At 32.9% G+C, this 7164-nt stretch overlaps 1 long non-coding RNA gene across 1 annotated transcript; it reads left to right on the forward strand.

The window, feature by feature from the left end:
- Positions 1-630: 630 nt before the first annotated feature.
- On the forward strand, positions 631-6226 carry LOC102801067 (uncharacterized). Its single transcript, XR_014927923.1, has 2 exons — positions 631-691; positions 6127-6226. It is a non-coding gene; the product is annotated as an uncharacterized LOC102801067 (long non-coding RNA).
- The last annotated feature ends 938 nt before the right edge of the window (positions 6227-7164 follow it).

A 7164-nucleotide genomic window follows, 5' to 3' on the forward strand; every position in this document is an offset into this window, starting at 1 on the left:
GTAACAATATTGATAATGTGGGATGCATAGTTCATGATTAAAAAGCTTTATCGATCACATGACTTTTTCTCTCATGTTTTTTTCCTGGGCTGATTTCAATCAAAATGTGCACGCACACACACACACATCATAACATACTTATGCGCATGTTTCATAATCCAATTCAGGGTGGACAAATGATGACCATTTTAGAGATACAAATTCATCGAAATCGTGCATTTTTGCAATTCTACATCTGGATGTCAGTTATGCATAGACATATTTCATTTAAACTTTGTATGTCTTTGTTTCAGATTATGTTTTCAGATTGGATTGAAAATGGTTGACTGGCAGTCATTTTGGTTTTTCAATTAATATTAATAACTTAAGTGCTTTCTAACAACTGAAAAAAATAACCAACACAACTGTGCATTAAACTTTCATTACTATGTTTAAAGTTACAAAATATTACATATATACAATGTCAAAGATTCCAGCATACTGACTGTGAAGAGGTTAAAAATTATGCCTTATAATGGATCACAACTATTCTTTTACATAATTGCAACTATATTTTCTGTTGATTGTATTTTCTAGATATTTATGCCAAGTAATGGGGTCTACACTTATGTGACTGATTTATCAAAAGATCTTGATGATGTATGTGTTGATGAAGATGGAAACCAGACAATGGATGGCAAGACATCAAGAGGTATTGTTTGTCAAGTTTTCAGACAATGTTGACTGCTTCCTGATTCTTATCTATTGTTACAATGTTGCCAATGACTATTTCACAGTGTAAGGCCTGATTATCGCAATTGAGAGGGCCACCCCCAGAACTTACACTGGACAAGGGGTTCTTTCACTGCTAGTATGGGGTAGACAAGACAATAGTACTGGAAATAAAATACACATACACCAAAATATCAAGTTAAAGCTCCTGCCTTTAATCTATTTATTTATCTTTATTTCAGACTGTCAATCATTTGAAAGACCATATAAAACTAGTATGAAAAATAAATAAATAAATGAACAAAAAATATATGTATATAGGTCAGTGTGCATTTGGCAACATTAATAGTACAAAATGTTATTCCAATGCTGGAACAAGGCAGACTTCCAACGGACATCAGAGTTACATAAGCTCACTAACAGACTGTTATCAGAGGTGTATATACGCTCTCTGAATTTAAATACAAGATTTCTAAAAATTTCGTAAAAAGACTTGACATGATTATATACAAACATATGATTTATACTATAATCACGTGGGTAATGAAAAAAGCGGCAAAACAAGTTACTGTAGAATACTTTATTTTCGCTTGGAATTTATTTTCGCTATTTTCGCTGAAGACATGATACCGTGAAAATAAAATCCAGCGAATATACTTTTTTTCCTATATTTTACATTAAACTCATCAAAAATCAGTGAAAATAAATTCCAAGCAAAACGCCCAAAAAGCCTTTTCAGTGAAAATTAATTCCAGCGAAAATAAAGTATTCCACAGTATTATAAGATACACGCAAAGCATTAAGGTTCGACTTCCGAAAGGAGCACCATAGTTGACAGCAAAAAAAGTTATAACAAAAAGTTTTAAATAACAAAAGTTTGACCTTATGACTGCATTTTGAAAATTTCCGTAATAGAAGATTAGCCTTGATGCAAAATAGACGTTTCTGATGATCTATATCAGTGTTATCCTTCAAATCACTAGTAAGCTTGTGACCAAGATATGTAAATTGGTCAACAAATTCCATTGGCTGTCCTATAGGACTGGTGTATGAGATCATAAGTCCTATAGGACTACATGTATACAATTCCTATAGGACTTTACACTGCCAGTCCTATAGGACTGGTATGTGAGATCATAAGTCATATAGGACAATACAATTCCTATAGGACTTTACACTGCCAGTCCTATTGGACTGGTGTGTGAGATCATGAGTCTTATAGGACTATACAATTCCTATATGACTTTAAACTGCCAGTCCTATAGAACAGGCGTGTAAGATCATAAGTCCTATAGGACTATACAATTCCTATAGGACTTTACACTGCCAGTCCTATTGGACTGGTGTCTGAGATCATGAGTCTTATAGGACTATACAATTCCTATATGACTTTAAACTGCCAGTCCTATAGGACTGGATATTTCTACATGTAGAGTAAGTTATCTAGATTCATATCACTCCCCTACAAAAATATTACATACTGTCATAAGATGTCAACATTTTTTCAAATTGAACTTTTGTCAATCTCATTACAATCAGTTGTATTTTATGGCATGTTTTTTATTGTATTTATATTTGTTTTCATCCATCTTGCATCTTCGAAAAACTCCCAGTAAATGAATAATATATCAAGATAAAATTTTACTTTAAAAAAAAATTAGTAAAAAAATCAGATTGATATACGTTATTTCTATAGACTTTTAAAAGTCAGCACATTTTGAAAAAAAATAAACAAATACTGATGAAAAATCATTTGTAAAAAATTTAAAATATCCATGTTTAGTTTAATTTTTCTTTCAACTTTCCAAATGTCTATATTTTTATCACACAAAAACAGAAAGTCTCTAGTTTTTACTGAATTGTTAAAACTTCATAAAAAGATTTGAGTAATTTTAGAACAAATAATCATGATTATAATATTCTTGGGATCAGCTTTATTTTAATTCATAAATGGCAGATTAGAAGAAAAACATAACTGAAGCATTTTGAGAAATTTTATAACTTTTAAATTATTGGGAGATAAGTTACTGCATAGACCCTCCAGTACTGGAGGGTCTATGGTTACTGAACACAGAGCCTGAACTTCCTGTGACCACAGATGGTGTACTTCCATCAGCCTCCTTCTGAGTGTTTTACCCATCATGCACTACAAGTCACACATTGTTTGTGCCAGGGACTGTGGACCATGCTGTCACAATGACCTTGTAATATGGAGAAACTGATGTCATTTTACCTAATTTTTGGATCAAGAAGACCATAAACTTGTAGAGAACATGTGAGTAACATAATTATGGTATATCTTGGTGTTTTTAATGTGTTTTTTAGCTTCAGAAAACACAAACACAAAAAGGTACAGTGACTGTGTACTTAAGGATTAGTAACACTGAATTAATTAACTAGCTGACTGTTGACTTCAAAAGTATACCATTTATCCTTTAAATTTAAGGACAGTTGTGATAACCATTTGCAATTACAAATGTATAAAGATTGCTGATCAAGTTTCATAATTTAACTTTTCTTGTTTTAAAATAGTTATTTGTGTGTGCATGTGGTGATGGGGGGGGGTGTATTTGCATATATAATTATGTAAATAGTCACCAAGTGCATGGCTTTTTCTGGGGGAAAATTCACTCATAACAGCAGTGAATTTCAATATTATATCCTAATATTTACCCTGTTGAACCAGTTTTGATTTCTCTAACAACTTTTAATTTTAGGAAATTATAATTAAATGCTAATTTAATTCAAGTAATTTTACATTTAGAAAGTACCACTTTTTTCATATTACATTGTACTAGTAATTTTTTCATTCAATTTGTGAAAGCCAAATTTAGAGGAATGCATATAATAAAATCAATGAAATTCATGTAGTATTTAAAAACATTACACACATATGTACCTTCAAATTTTACTGTTTTAGCATATTTGCTCCATTAAGTAATGAATTTGCTTATAAAATATACAGAGTTTTTTTCTATGGCAAAAAAAGTAAATTTTAATACACAGCCAATGCAATGTTGGGTTTATATGCACTTCTATTGGGAATAAACATCTAATAGTGCATAATAGTAAATGGTAGTTTTTTATCTACTGTAAAATTTTAGCTGAAAGGGCTTTTTGGGTATTTTGTGAGGAAATTATTTTCACTGATTTTTGATGAGTGAGTTTGAAATATCCCTTCAGCGAAAATAGCAAAAATTAATTGCAAGTGAAAATAAAATATTTTACAGTATTTGGAATATTTTAATTAATATTTTAATGAAACATTTGAAACAAATTCTTTTTTGTATTACAGGTCCAATACTCAAATCCTATGAATGACTTAATTCACAGAAGACTGCATTGACAATATTTTATTTTGTATTTCTTTATCCATAATGGAGACTCTCTCTCATACTAGTATTAGAAATCAATGAATTTGAATTGAGGGTTCTATGCTTTTTTTTAGAAACACAATATGCATACCAGTATTTTTGTAATTGTACTTTTTATACATTTATTTTTTAAATTGTCTGGATACTGTGTATCACTCACTATGTACATCATTTTATTCCAAGGCAGTAAACTTTTATTTTATTTCAGTGTACATTTCTTGATTGACTGAAAGTTTGTAATTGCTGGTTGAGATTGTTTACTGATTTGTATTTTGGAATTACTCGGTAATATAAAATAATTTTTATGAAAAAAATCTAGTATTTAGAAACAATGACAGAGTGGAGGGAATTACATTTATTATTCAAATTGTCTGAGTCATCAACTTTATATTTTCATTGCATTTTAAGAAATGTTGTGCAATATATTTATAGTAATAGTTTTATCCTTTAATTTTTCTTACAATTGTATTAAATTTAAGTCAGGTACATGTTAAGCAATAAAATACTCTTGTTTAACTAATTTTAGTTTATGATGTTATTTATGTGAGTGATTGATGGGCTCTTTCCCCAAAAGAGCTGGGAAAAATTCATGTAGAATTCCTATAATATTTTGACACAAAATCCTATAGGATTCCAATAGGACAAAATCCAATAGGATTCCTATAATATTTTCGCACAAAATCCTATAGGATTCCTATAGGAAAACATGTGTCAAAATATTATAGGAATCCTACAGGAATTTGTTCTATGGGATTCTTATAGGAATCCTATAGGAAACTTTTGTAAGGGCAAGATATGTAAATTGGTCAACAAGTTCCATTGGCTGTCCCGACAAATATACTAGTGGTATTTCGAAAACACTGTGTCGACTATAAAAACACATACATTTAGATTTAGTGACATTATATATGATATCATGGTCATGCGCAAAGCGACCACATATTTCCAAAAGTCGTCTTAACCCCTTAATAGAGGGTGATAGCACACACATATCATCAGCATAACTGAGATTGTTGAGCAACTTATCACCAACTAGACACCCACTCGGAGTGTCATTCAGTTGGATATTCAGATTATTAATATATACATTAAGTAACATAGGCGACATAACACCGCCTTGGCATACTCCGTTAGATACACAGAATAAACAGGATATAGCATTCCCCCATTTAACACAATATTTTTGATGTTGATACCAATTCATTAAAAAGCGAACTATATATATATATATATAGGTACATTACGTTCAGTCAATTTGTAAAATACCTCTGAAAATAAATACAAGAAATAAAGCACAGAAAATACAATGAATAAAGTCACTAAAATAGGGGATTTCTTAGGGAAGTGTGTATTGGTGGTAACGCACAGGTATTATTGGACGACAGTCAATGGCTTCTGCAACACAACAACGAAGAAATACAGGAGTCTTGCTTGCAGAGGAACACTTGTATTCTGGAGGGCACCGCTGGAAGCAGGAGATCGCAGAGCATCGTAGAGCAGTCTCACAGAATGATGGTTGTAGCATGTATCACACGTAGCAGAACACGCAAGCAAGCAAGTTGAAGTGACGGACACCAAGTTGAAATGATCGACCTAAACTGTCTTAAGTCTGTCCAATTTATAGGCAGTGACACCACCTGGGTTTCCACATGAGCCAATCAGAATGTAATCTTGCTAGCAGCTGTGTCACATAGGCAACTCAGTAAATCATAAACATCCTTTGTTATTCAAATAACAGCACACCTGGTAGATTCCAATTTTCCTTCCAAAGTTGTAAACACCCTTTGTTATGTAAATTACAAGCACACCTGGTAGAACCCACTGTCCTTCCAGAGTTGAAAATAAGTATGACCTGTCAATCACCTATATGACAGTTATCGCAATACACACCGTTTCTTCCCATGATTCCATGCACACTTCCATTTGCAGGGTTTGAGGTAATATGACAAAACATGAAATAAAGGATGCTGACAGACTACTTACAGATAAGTCTGAAATTGTTTTAAAAATACACAATCTTAGCATGTATTTTTTATTTCAGAAAGTATTTGCAGTTGGATTAATTCAATTCACGCTCGTGTATCCAGAAAGACAGACTCAGAACATAAATTCAAACCAAGTATTGTTATTGCAGGAACAAAGATAGACAAGATCACAGAGGTAATTTTACATTATCAAAACCAAAGTTTCCATGCCATTATACAGTTAATTTCATAAAGGCATTAATGTGTTTATGGAAATTCATAAAACCTGGAAGACATTTACGCTTCATTCAGATTGAAATACTTTGAAACACCAATTAATTATGTGTCATTGTGGGTTTTCTTCAGTTTTTCTTCCACAAGTACATATGAAAGGCTATTTCGTTTTCAAATTTATTTCTATTTTTATGAATATTTTGTGTGCAGTACATATCATGTGCCTTCATGAATTTTCATAGTACGAGTCAACAACAAGCCATCTCTTCAAGATTTATTGATAATCTCTTAAAATATCTGATCTTTTACTGCACTGCTTGCATCAACTTCATCAAAGAGCCTAGCATTGCTAGGTAACTTAGGATCATCACATCCTTTATCACACTATTTCCATCAACACCACCAGGGTGCCCAGCATTGCCAGGCAACTCAAGATCATTCCTTCTTTACTACACTGCTTTTATCAACTCCATCAGGGAGTCTGGCATTGCTAGGTAACACAGGACCATCCCATCCTTTATCACACTACTTTCGTCAACACCACCAGGGTGCTCAGCATTGCCAGGCAACTTAGGATCATCACACCAGGGAGTCTAGCATTGCTAAGCAGCTCAGCATCATCCCATCTTTTACTGCACTGCTTGCATCAACTCCATCAGGGAGTCTAGCATTGCTAGGTAACACAGGACCATCCCATCCTTTATCACACTACTTTCATCAACTCCCCAGGGAGTCTAGCATTACTAGGCAACTCAAAATCATCCCATCTTTTACTGCACTGCTTGCACCAACTCCACCAGGGAGTCTAGCATTGCTAGGCAACTCAAGATCATCCCATCCTTTACTGCACTGCTTGCACCAACTCCACCAGGGAGTCTAGC

Source organism: Saccoglossus kowalevskii, chromosome 20 (assembly GCF_978046115.1).
Source record: "Saccoglossus kowalevskii chromosome 20, keSacKowa6.1, whole genome shotgun sequence".
NCBI lineage: Eukaryota > Metazoa > Hemichordata > Enteropneusta > Harrimaniidae > Saccoglossus > Saccoglossus kowalevskii.